Raw genomic sequence first — 13,975 nt, 5'->3', positions numbered from 1 at the left:
TGCATTCATACCCCTAGAAAACTACCTAAGGGAATGAAAATATATGTCCACATGAAGACTTATACACAGAAGTTTACAGCAGCATTATTTAGAATAGCCAAAAAACAAGAAATCCAAATGTCTATAAACTGGTGAATTGATAAACAAAATTTGATCCATTCAATGGGATATTTCTTAGCAATAAAAGGAAAAAAATTCTAAACATGCTACAGCATTGATGAATCTCAAAAGCATTATGCTAACTGAAAGTAGCCAGACACAAAAGATTACATATTGTAAGATTCTATTTATAAAAAATTTCTAGGAAAGGCCAATCTGTGAACACCGAATACAAATCAGCAGTTGCCTAGGATGGGACTGGTAGCCGGGCTCGACTGCAAATGAGCGTGAGTGAGTTTTGGGGGGGGTAATAAAGAAATTATAGAACTGGATCTGGTGATGGTTACACAACTCTAAATATACTAAAATCGTTGAATTCCATCAACTGCAATGAGTGAATTTTATGGTATGAAAATTATACCTCATTAACGCTGTTAAAATTAATACAACATTGTAAATCAACTATACTTCAATTTTTAAAAATTAAAAAATAAGAACAAATGAGTATGCAAAGTTCTAAACTAAAGCCATAGACTATTTTTGCAATGATTAATCAATAAATTATTAGTTTAAGATGTTTATCCCAAAGAAGTGGACATAAAGTAGAAACATAACTATTTTCAAATACCTGATGTATTTCTAACATATGATATATGTATGCATATGTACACATATGTAATGTGCCCTTCAAAGGACAACTAAGGCTAATGGGTCTTAATTAGAACAAATAAATTATAAGGATACAAATACAAATCAATACACTGAGAACTCTCTAAAATTAAGAGCCAAAGTTTCCAAAAAATGAGCTGTGAACATTTAACAGGATGCTCCATGAGTCAGTTTACTTCTTGTTACTGAAACTGTTTTAAATGGTTAATTGACTAGCTAGTATTGCTCAAAGCCAACTCCTACATGGAATGGAATTGAATAATAAATCAGATGACCCCCAAGATTCCTTTCATTTTTAGGATATTTTTATTATCTTTATTTCTGCCACTGAACTGACACATTAAAAATGAGGGTAGCCTTGAGACAAATGGGCACTCAAAGTCAAAATTACAGTCCAGTCCAGGGCCTAAAACAAAGCCTCTACTTGTCTGATGACCCTAATATATAATGGGTCTGAAAGTGAAGTTGTTAAGGTTCTGGATGAATACACTGAGTCTGGCCCAGGCAGCTACTGGGGATGCTTACTCTAACTGTAACAGCATAGAGGGTCATCTTATAGCCAATAATAAACTGTCTTCTGATCTGATAAGTTTTGGAGTACATCTTTTCAAAAAAAATTATCAATTTTTTTTAATATAAGGAGGTAAGGTACTGATATAAAAAGACTATTTTATTCATTTCTTTCTTAACAAAAATAACAATTTTCAGCAGGAGAAAAAAGAGTAGAATTATGTAACTATTGTGCTGTGTTATAAGTAATAGTTATTGTCAAAATAAATCTCTTCTTGCCTTGAAAAACATCTGACCTGAGCTCAAGTAAAACTATTATTTCAAGAATAATCCCTGTAGTGGAGAGGTGATGGGGGTTCATAGGATACATCAGCATCAACTAAAACAAAATAAGGTAGATGTTATATTATAGACAGAAACACATGCTTAAAATTTCAGTGAAACTTCTGAGACTATAGTTTTTGCCTTGGTGATTAAAACCTTGGAATTTTAATAAAGCAATGCTTATTTTAATAAACTATTGCAAACAATACCCTTACTGCGACATTTTCTACCTCATTCATAACCAGAGAATACTATACATATGCATGCATACATATGTGTTTTAGGTTTATACTTTTCTAATTTCAAATTTTGTATTCATTAGGTCATTTTACTCTTTAAAGAGATGAGATTTTAAACATGGCAGGAAGATGTAGTTGAACTGGACAGCAAATAACAGCTACTGGCTTGCTCTTGGTTATCTATGAGCCTACTTCAGTGTGTTTCCTGTGTGTTCAATTAGCTCTTTTTTTTTTTTTAAACAAGTTAAGATGATCATCTCAACAGACAAAGAAAAAGCATTTAATAAAAACATTCAGAAACTAGGAATAGAAGAAAACTTCCTGGACCTGATAAAGGGCACTTACAAAACAAAACAAAACACATCTAACGTCATATTTAGTGGTGAAAGATTAAATGCTTTCTCTCTAAGTTCAGAAAGAAGAAAAGAATGTCACTTGTTGTAACATCTATTTAACACTGTACTAGAGGAACTAGCTAGGGTAATTACATGAAAAAACATGAAAAGGCATCAAGATTTTGGGAGGGAAATATTAAATGTATCTGATTTTGTAAACAAAAACTGTGTATATAGGAAATCCTAAGGAATCCATACAAAAAGTCTGTTAGAACTAATAAATGAGTTCAGCAAGGTAGCAGGACACAAGATCGATATACAAAAGTGAATTGTATACTAGCAATGAACAATGTGAAAATAAAATTAAGAAAAAAATCAATTTACAATAGCATCAAAAAGAATAAAATACTTCAAAATAAACTCATGAAAATAAATGCAGAGCTTATACACTGAAAAATACTAAATATCACTGAAAACAATCACAGAAGACCTGAATAAATGGAAAGACATCTAATGTTCATGGATTTGAAGACTTAATATTAAGATGGCAATATTCCCAAAATAGATCTATAGATTCAAAACAATCTTTATCAAAGTCCCAGCTGTATTTTTTTGCAGAAATTGACCAGCTGATCCTAAAATTCACATGGAAATGCCAAAACAATATAGAAAAAGAAAAAAGTTAGAGGACTCGCACTTCCAGATTTCAAAACTTACTACAAAACTAGATAATCAAGACAACGCAGTACCAACAGAAGAACAGACATACAGATTAATGGAATAAAACTCAGAGTATAGAAATCAACACACTTATGGTCAATTGATTTTGGGCAAGAGAAGACAATTCAAGAATAGTATTTTCAACACAAGGTGCTGGGACTACTGGATAGCTAAATGTGAAAGAATGAACTTGGACTCCTATCTCACAAGATACGTAAAAATTAAATCAAACTGAATCACAGACCTCAATGTAAAATCTAAAACTATAAAATTCTCAGAAGAACACATCTTTGTGACCCTAGATTAGGCAATGATTTTCTTAGATGTGGCATCAAAAGCACAAGTGACATCAGAAAAAAACAAATCGGACTCTGTAAAAATTTAAAATTTTTGTGCTTCAAAGGACACCATAAAGAAACTGAAAAGATAATCCACAGAAATGGAGAAAATATTTGCAAATCGTATACCTGAGATTAGTATCTAGAATGAGTTTAGTATCTAGAATGTATAAAAAAGTATTAAAGCTCAACAATAAAAAGAAATATACCCAATTTTTTAAAAGAGGACAATATTTGGAATTATAAAATGGTGTATCCACTTTGAAAAAGTTTGTCAACTCCTCAAAATGTTAAGCATAGAGTTACCATATGACTCCTAAGTATATAACTAAGAGAACTGATAAGCATATGTCTAAATAAAAGTGTAAGTGTTCATACCAGTATTATTCATAATAGCCGAAAAGTGGGAATAATCCAAATGGCCATCAACGAATGAATGGATAAACAAAATGTGGTATATCTATTACAATGGAATATCATTTGGCCCTAAAAAGGTATGAAGTATTGATGCATGCTACAACATGGATGAACCTTCAAAACATTATACCAAGTGAAAGAAGCCAGACATAAAAGGCTGTGGGCCGCATGATTCTATGTATATGAAATGTACAGAATGGGAAAATAGAAGGTAGAACAGTCGTTTACAAGGGCTGGGGAGAGAGGGAGGTGGTAAGAGACTGCTAATAGGTGTGGGGTTTCTTTCTGAAGTGAGGAAAATGTTCTAAAATTTGACAGTGGCCAACAGTTGCACAAATGTATGAAGAGTAAAATAACACTGAATTGTACACTTTAAAATGAAGGATTTAATAGTATGTGAATTATGTCTCAATAAAGCTGTAATTAGAAAAATAAGTCAAATCAGGTGGGCCACTTAAGATAGATCAGGACCATCATTCAGTAAGGAATAAAAAAACTTGTCAAGGACATATTATAGGAAGAGGTGTAGATTGGGAAAATGACTCACAGAGCTTTAATTCCAACAGGGGAAGACAGAAAACATAGAAAAAAATTAAATAAACAAGACAATTACAGCTTGTAATAAAGGCCATGAAGGAAAATATAGTGACCTGACAGAGAAAAATTATTGGAGGCCTACATTAAACAAGGTAGTCAGGGAAGGCCTCTATGGGGATTTGATCCAAAGAATAAGACAAAAACTATCACATAAAAGGTGTGGAGGGGTGCATGCCTGGTTGGGAAATGGGAAGTCCAAATGCCCTCAACTAGAAGACAACTTGGCATGTTCGATAAATTGACAGAAAGCCAGTGTGTCTAAAACATAATATATGAGGGGGAAAAGTGGCACAAGAAAATGCTACAGAAATAAACAAGAGTTAGATCAGGCAGAGCATGGAAGCTACAGTTACGAATTTAGATTTTATCCTTCCTTCAAGCGGAAGCCATGGGAAGATTTTAGGCAGAGTAGTGACACTATCTGATTTACACGATCCAATTTTAAAAGCTTGTTTTGTCTGTCATGCAGAGAACAGACTGGAAGAGGGCAACAACAAAAACAGGAAGAGTAAATAAATGGCTCTAGCTGTCTTCCTGGAGAGATGGGTGGATTGGCCCAGACTGATAGAGTCTCTTTATGTAACTGCATCCAGCACTTCAGGTTCTAGCCTATTCTAAGTATAGTGGATACTGTGATATATTGCCCAAACTCACTTCTGGGATGAAGGAATTATTTCCCCAGCTACTGACTCAGCTGAAAACAGACTTCCTGGAGCAGCCTTCATCCAGTGATCAGCACAAAGGTAGAGAGGCCTGGCCCCTTACCTGAATGAGCCATCCAGCTTCAGACCTCCCCATGAGGTCCACGATGCCTTCACTGAAACTACATCCCTCTCCCCAGTTCTGTTTCCTTCCTTTCCCTCCCGAAGCTACTGATCTCAAGAGTGTTCCTTAATCATTGTCCTCTATGATAATCTCCATCTCATAATCTGCTTCCCAGGAACTCAATCTGACACTGATTTCATAAATCTCAGTACATGGTCCTCAGTTTACCTTAATTTATAGATGGTCAATAATAATAAACTTGAAATGATAATACCATTTTTAAAAATCCTTAACAATACAGCGATACTTTGCAAATATGACTGACATTTGTACCATAACCCATTCATACTACATGTATCCTAATTAAATCTTTTGTTTGTAAACACATTTGAATTCTATTTTAGCAAAAAGGCAATAGTAAAAAATAAAATAAATGGCAAAATAAATTGTACCATTAACCACTCTGAAGAACCTAGGAACAAAAGTATACAAGTTTTCTAAGTGTCTTTCACTGCTAGATAAGAAGATAAAGCATTATTTACAACTACTGATCAGATCAATTAATGTGAACCATTATAATTGAAACATATTATCTCACTCCATACTAATCAAAAGTAAAAATTCAATGGAGTACGATGTTTCTATTAGCCCAGAACATCATTTCCTACAATCAGAAAATCATGAAAAATTTACATATGCAATTCTATTCTTCCAAACTACAGTTGCTCTCTATATTTATAAGCAGTATAATTTATGAAACAATTTGAGGTACATAAGAACAACATATAATCAAATCTTGATTATTTAGGGTGATAGAAGAAATATATCACTAAAATCTACCCCATTTAACTCATCACATACAATCTTCTTGCCTATCAAACAATTTTCCCAGACTGCTTGCCAGTAGCTAAATAATCTAATTTGAGTTCTACCCTTTTCTTATTTCATAAAGGTTCTACAGCAGTGAAACGGCCAAAGGGCAGCAACATGAGGGAGTCAGGTCAGAAGTAGCAAAGTCCCTAAATAATCCTCAAAGTATTCTACATCTTAAATAACTTAGAGTTTACTGTTGGTTGTGTTGGCAAAAAAAAAAAAAAAATATATATATATATATAGAAAGGATCTTTTCTCTGGAGTTTCAGCCCAGATCAGAATTTTACTGCCTTTTGCCCAAGGCCACTGCAAGACTTCCAGAGCAAAAAGAAGGTACAGTGTGATCCTTAATATGAGTTATGAAGATCCAAATAGAGCAAAGAGAGGATTTCAGAGATTTAAAAATCAGTAACAATTTTTACTGAAATTTGGAAATATGTCTCCATATTTTAACTATATTATAAAATAATTTTCACTCTGTTTTTGAAATAGTCAGGCAATAAGTTATATATGACTGTGAGTTCCTTGAGGTGGGAAATACAACTGGATCATTCTATTTCCAATGTGTTATATGGAGCCTGGAACACAGCACTCAACAAAAGAAACCAAAAAGGAAGATCCTTTAGTTCTGTGCTTCCACATACACAGATTTCCTCAACTAAGAGAGTGTATTTGAAAACCAAGCGTAAAGAGGTCAGTAAAAAGCAGATGACCATGTGGAAAAAAGTGTTTATTTTTCAGTCTTCACAACAGCTTATGAGATATCATCCCATGTTAAAAAATGGGGTGGGGGGGAGAGGGAAAGAAGTTCAGAGAACATAAATAACTTACCCAAGATAATGTAGCTAATAAGCTGCAGAGCTGTGAGTCAAAATGCTGCCTCACTAACTCAGTTCTCAGAGTTTTTCTGTAGCTGCATTGTCTAACACAAGTAGTCACCAGCCACGTGTTGCTGATGAGCACTTGAAATGTGGCAAGTCGGAGCTGAGTTGAGCTATAAGTGCAAAGTACACACTAGCTTTCAAAGGAAAATATTTTTAAAAAAGAATGTAAAATTATTCACCAATATTTTTATATAAATTACATGTTAATAATATTTTTGAAGTACTAGTTAAATAAAATGTATTTTTAAAATTAATTTCACTGCTTCTTTTGCTTTTTCTAAAAAATGTGGTTACTTAAAAATGTTAAATGTAAATGCATATGTGGTGTGCATTACATTTCTATCAGGCACACTGATCAATAGGAAAAGGTAGACAAAGAAGAAAGACTTCCACTGGAGAATGAGATTGAGAGAAGGGAAGAAGTGATCTTTTAAATTTTAATTTGTCATTATATTATCATATACTGTTTGACATTTTTTAACATGAATATATAAAATACAGCACAGATTCTATAAAAATACTGTGATGGCAGTGATTAGGCCTACCCATAATCTCAATGAAGTTTTACATTTAGGGTGTTAAGCTACATCTAAAGGAATGAAGAGAAACAAAGGAGAAATAAAGAAAATTTGGAAAGGCATTCCAGGTGGAGGAAAAGTGTACCCAGCAGCAGTGGGACAGCTCAGTAAAATGTAGGAGAGAAAAGAAGAAAACAAGGACATATGGGGCAGCTACATCAGGTCTGTAAGCCATGCAAAGACATTTTATCTTTATTCAAAAGATACTGGAGAGTCACCAAAGGGAAGGGACATAATCTGAACTGTAATTTATGAAGACAGCTCTCACTGTATAGAATATAGGTAGACTGGGGTGAAGAAAAACAGAGAATGGCAAGGAAGGAAACTAATGTTTCCTGAGTTCCATGCACTTGGCTAAGTGGTTTACCTATATTCTTTAATTTGGCATCATTGTTTATAGCTGAAAAAAACAAACAAAAAATTAAGAAACCTTCCATGACCACACAGATGGCAATTTATCCTCAGAAACTGTAGGGGATAATAAGGATGGGTCCTGATGCAGATAATTTGGGAAGGGGTGGTAGGAAAGTCTGGAGGCATCATACCTTTATTTTTATCTATAAATTAAGTGATGATATTTTGTTAAGCCTAAAGGACTGAAAATGGATGGGGACTTGAAAATAGTAAAAAAGAATTTGTAGTAGCACAGAAATGAAAGGAATGGAAGGAGCTAACCAAGAGGAAGTAGTAAAAGGAGTGGTAAGAGGTGTTGAACATCAATTAAACAGTAATAAAACTAGATAAAATTTATTGAGTTCTTATTATGTACCTGCCACTGGCTGAGCATTTTACATGCATTTTCTCATTTAATCCCCCAGACGTCTAATTAGATGAGTATAATTATTTATCCTTCTATTACATATGCAAATCAGAGATTAAATAATTTGAACTTTCATCACAGAGTCATGAGTCAAACCAACTTCTGTCTTTCTCAAGCTATTTAACCAGGTCTCCAATAACACTGTAATCTTAAAAATCTGAAATTCCACTCTATTATAAGGGAAGAAAGTCTCTCATTTTAGAAATGAAGCAATACTGAGGCCTAAAGAGCTTGAAGTGACCTATTTAAGAAGTCAAAGATAGTTAATGCCAATGTCAGAACTAAAATCTGGGTTTCAAAATTTCAGATGCAGATAAACAAACTATGATGTGTGTGTGTATATATATATATATATCTCCACACATACTGTATTACTTATGGCTAAAAAATTATGGGCCATCAATCTAGGGAAAAAACACGGAAGAACCTTAAATGCATATTACTGAGTGAAAGAAAGCAATCTGAAAAGGCTACATAGGGAGACTGGTTCAAGATGGCGGAGTAGAAGGACGTGCGCTCACTCCCTCTTGCGAGAGCACAGGAATCACAACTAACTGCCGAACAATCATCAACAGGAAGACACTGGAACTCACCAAAAAAGATACCCCACATCCAAAGACAAAGGAGAAGCCACAATGAGATGGTAGGAGGGGCGCAATCACAATAAAATCAAATCCCATAACTGCTGGGTGGGTGACTCACAAACTGGAGAACACTTATACCAAAGAAGTCCACGTACTGGAGTGAAGGTTCTGAGCCCCATGTCAGGCTTCTCAACCTGTGGGTCTGGCAACGGCTAGCAAGATTTGATTGCAGGACTTCGACAGGACTGGGGCAAACAGAGGCTCCACTCTAGGAGGGCACACACAAAGTAGTGTGTGCACTGGGACCCAGGGGAAGGAGCAGTGACCCCATAGGAGACTGAACCAGACCTACCTGCTAGTGTTGGAGGGTCTCCTGCAGAGGCAGGGGGTGGCTGTGTCTCACCGTGAGGACAAGGACACTGGCAGCAGAAGTTCGGGAAGTACTCCTTGGCGTGAGCCCTCCGAGAGTCCACCATTAGTCCCACCAAAGAGCCCGGGTAGGCTCCAGTGTTGGGTCGCCTTAGGCCAAACAACCAACAGGGAGGGAACCCAGCCCCACCCATCAGGAGACAAGTGGATTAAAGTTTTACTGAGCTCTGCCCACCACAGCAACAGCCAGCTCTACCAACCACCAGTCCCTCCCATCAGGAAAGTTGCACAAGTCTCTTAGATAACCTCATCCACCAGAGGGCAGACAGAAGAAACAAGAAGAACAATCCTGAAGTCTGTGGAACAAAAAAACACATTCACAGAAAGATAGACAAGATGAAAAGGCAGAGGGCTATGTACCAGATGAAGGAACAAGATAAAACCCCAGAAAAACAACTAAATGAAGTGGAGATAGGCAACCTTCCAGAGCAAGAATTCAGAATAATGATAGTGAAGATGATCCAGGACCTCAGAAAAAGAATGGAGGCAAAGATTGAGAAGATGAAAGAAATGTTTAACAAAGACCTAGAAGAATTAAAGAACAAACAAACAGAGATGAACAATACAATAACTGAAATGAAAAATACACTAGAAGGAATCAATAGCAGAATAACTGAGGCAGAAGAACGGATAACTGACCCGGAAGACAGAATGGTGGAATTCACTGTTGTGGAACAGAATAAAGAAAAATGAATGAAAGAAATGAAGACAGCCTAAGAGACCTCTGGGAGAACATTAAATGCAACAACATTCACATTATAGGGGTCCCAGAAGGAGAAGAGAGAGAGAAAGGACCCGAGAAAACATTTGTAAAGATTATACTCAAAAACTTCCCCAACATGGGAAAGGAAATAGCCACCCAAGGCCAGGTAGCGTGGAGAGTCCCATACAGGATAAACCCAAGGATAAACACGCCGAGACACATAGTAATCAAATTGGCAAAAATTAAAGACAGAAAAATTACTGAAAGCAGCAAGGGAAAAATGACAAATAACATACAAGTGAACCCCCATAAGGTTAAGAGCTGATTTCGCAGCAGAAACTCTACAAGCCAGAAGGGAGTGGCATGATATACTTAAAGTGATGAAAGGGAAGAAACTACAACCAAGATAACTTTACTCAGCAAGGATCTCATTCAGATTCCATGAAGAAATCAAAAGCTTTACAGGTAAGCAAAAGCTAAGAGAATTCAGCACCACCAAACCAGCTCTACAACAAATGCTAAAGGAACTTCTCTAAGTGGGAAACACAAGAGAAGAGAAGGACCTACAAAAACAAACCCAAAACAATTAAGAAAATGGTCACAGGAACATACATATCGATAATTACCTTAAATGTGAATGGATTAAATGCTCCAACCAAAAGACACAGGCTTGCTGAATGGATACAAAAACAAGACCCATATATATGCTGTCTACAAGAGACCCACTTCAGACCTAGGGACACACACAGAGGTGGAAAAAGATATTCCATGCAAATGGAAATCAAAAGAAAGCTGGAGTAGCAAAGAAAGCTGGAGTAACAAGTCTCATAACAGATAAAATAGACTTTAAAATAAAGAATGTTACAAGAGACAAGGAAGGACACTGCATAATGATCAAGGGATCAATTCAAGAAGAAGATATAACAATTATAAATATATATGCACCCAACATAGGAGCACCACAATACATAAAGCAAATGCTAACAGCTATAAAAGAGGAAATCGACAGTAACACAATAATAGTGGGGGACTTTAACACCTCACTTACACCAATGGACAGATCATCCAAACAGAAAATTAATAAGAAACACAAGCTTTAAATGACATAATAGACCAGATATATTTAAATGGTATTTATAGGGCATTCTATCCGAAAACAGCAGATTACATTTTCTTCTCAAGTGCACATGGAACATTCTCAAGGATGGATCACATCTTGGATGACAAATCAAGCCTCAGTTAATTTAAGAAAACTGAAATCATATCAAGCATCTTTTCTGACCACAATGCTATGAGATTAGAAATGAATTACAGAGAAAGAAACGTAAAAAACACAAACACATGGAGGCTAAACAATATGTTACTAAATAACCAAGAGATCACTGAAGAAATCAAAGAGGAAATCGAAAAATACCTAGAGATAAATGACAATGAAAACACAACGACCCAAAACCTACGGGATGCAGAAAAGCTGTTCTAAGAGGGAAGTTTATGGCAATACAAGCCTACCTCAACAAACAAGAAAAATCGCAAATTAACAATCGAAACTTACACCTAAAGGAACTAGAGAAGGAAGAACAAACAAAACCCAAAGTTAGCAAGAAGGAAAGAAATCATAAGGATCAGAGCAGAAATAAATGAAATAGAAACAAAGAAAACAATAGCAAAGATCAATAAAACTAAAAGCTGGTTCTTTGAGAAGATAAACAAAATTGATAAACCATTAGCCAGACACATGAAGAAAAACAGGAAGGGCTTCCCTGGTGGCACAGTGGTTGAGAGTCCACCTGCTGATGCAGGAGACACAGGTTCGTGCCCTGGTCCGGGAGGATCCCACATGCCACGGAGCGGCTGAGCCCGTGGGCCATGGCCGCTGAGCCTGCACGTCCGGAGCCTGTGCTCCACAGCGGGAGAAGCCATGGCAGTGAGAGGCCCGCGTACTGCATAAAAGAAAAAAAAAAACAGGGAGAGGACTCAAATCAATAAAATTAGAAATGAAAAAGGAGAAGTCACAACAGATACTGCAGAAATACAAAACATCCTAAGAGACTACTACAAGCAACTCTATGCCAATAAAATGGACAACCTGGAAGAAATAGACAAATTCTTAGAAAGGTATAACCTTCCAAGACTGAACCAGGAAGAAATAGAAATTATGAATAGACCAATCACAAGTAATGAAATTGAAACTGTGATTAGAAATCTTCCAACAAAGAAAAGTCCAGGACCAGATGGCTTCACAGGTGAATTCTATCAAACATGTAGAAAAGAGCTAACACCAATCCTTCTCAAATGCTTCCAAAATCTGCAGAGGAACACTCCCAAACTAATTCTATGAGGCCACCATCACCCTGATAACAAAACCAGACACAGATACTACAAAAAAAGAGAATTACAGACCAATATCACTGATGAATATAGATGCAAAAATCCTCAACAAAATACTAGCAAACAGAATCCAACAACACATTAAAAGGATCATACACCATGATCAAGTGGGATTTATCCCAGGGATGCAAGGATTCTTCAATATACGCAAATCAAACAATGTGGTACACCATATTAACAAATTGAAGAATAAAAACCATATGATCATCTGAATAGATGAAGAAAAAGCTTTTGACGAAATTCAACACCCATTTATGATAAAAACTCTCCAAAAAGTGAGCATAGAGGAAACCTACCTCAACATCATAAAGGCCATATATGACAAACCCACAGTCAACATCATTCTCAGTGGTGAAAAACTGAAAGCATTTCCTCTAAGATGAGGAACAAGACAAGGATGTCCAGTGTCACCACTATTATTGAACATAGTTTTGCAAGTCCTAGCCATGGCAATCAGAGAAGAAAAAGAAATAAAAGGAATACAAATTGGAAAAGCAGTAAAACTGTCACTGTTGCAGATGACATGCTACTATACATAGAGAATCCTAAAGATGCCACCAGAAAACTACTAGAGCTAATCAATGAATTTGCTAAAGTTGCAGGATACAAAATTAATGCACAGAAATCTCTTGCATTCCTATACACTAATAATGAAAAATCTGAAAGAGAAATTAAGGAAACACTCCCATTTACCATTGCAACAAAAAGAATAAAATACGTAGGAATAACCCTACATAGGGAGACAGAAGACCTGTATGCAGAAAACTATAAGACACTGATGAAAGAAATTAAAGATGATACCAACAGATGGAGAGATATACCATGTTCTTGGATTGGAAGTATCAATATTGTGAAAATGACTATACTACCCAAAACAATCTACAGATTCAATGCAATCCCTATCAAATTACCAATGGCATTTTTTACAGAACTAGAACAAAAAAACTTAAAATTTGTATAGAGACACAAAAGACCCCGAATAGCCAAAGCAGTCTTGAGAGAAAAAAATGGGAGCTGGAGGAATCAGGCTCCCTGACTTCAGACTATACTACAAAGCTACAGTAATCAAGACAATATGGTACTGGCACAAAAACAGAAATATAGATCAATGGAACAGGATAGAAAGCCCAGAGATAAACCCACGCACCTATGGTCAACTAATCTATGACAAAGGAGGCAAAGATATACAATGGAGAAAAGACAGTCTCTTCAATAAGTGGTGCTGGGAAACCTGGACAACTACATGTAGAAGAATGAAATTAGGACACTCCCAAACACCATACACAAAAATAAACTCAAAATGGATTAGAGACCTAAATGTAAGACTGGACACTATAAAACTCTTAGAGAAAACATAGGAAGAACATTCTTTGACATAAATCACAGGAACATCTTTTTTGATCCACCTCCTAGAGTAATGGAAATAAAAATAAACAAATGGTACCTAATGAAACTTAAAAGCTTTTGAAAACCAAAGGAAACTACCAATAAGACCAAAAGACAAACCTCAGAACGGGAGAAAATATTCGCAAACGAATCAGCGGAAAAAGGATTACTCTCCAAAATATATAAACAGCTCATGCAGCTCAGTATTAAAAAAACAAACAACCCAATTCAAAAATGGGCAGAACGGGCTTCCCTGGTGGCGCAGTGGTTGAGAGTCCACCTGCCGATGCAGGGGACACAGGTTCGTGCCCCGGTCC

This window comes from Monodon monoceros, unplaced genomic scaffold (assembly GCF_005190385.1).
Source record: "Monodon monoceros isolate NGI ecotype Baffin Bay Population unplaced genomic scaffold, NGI_Narwhal_1 Super_Scaffold_2, whole genome shotgun sequence".
Taxonomy (NCBI): Eukaryota; Metazoa; Chordata; class Mammalia; order Artiodactyla; family Monodontidae; genus Monodon; species Monodon monoceros.
This window is presented reverse-complemented; position numbering follows the sequence as displayed.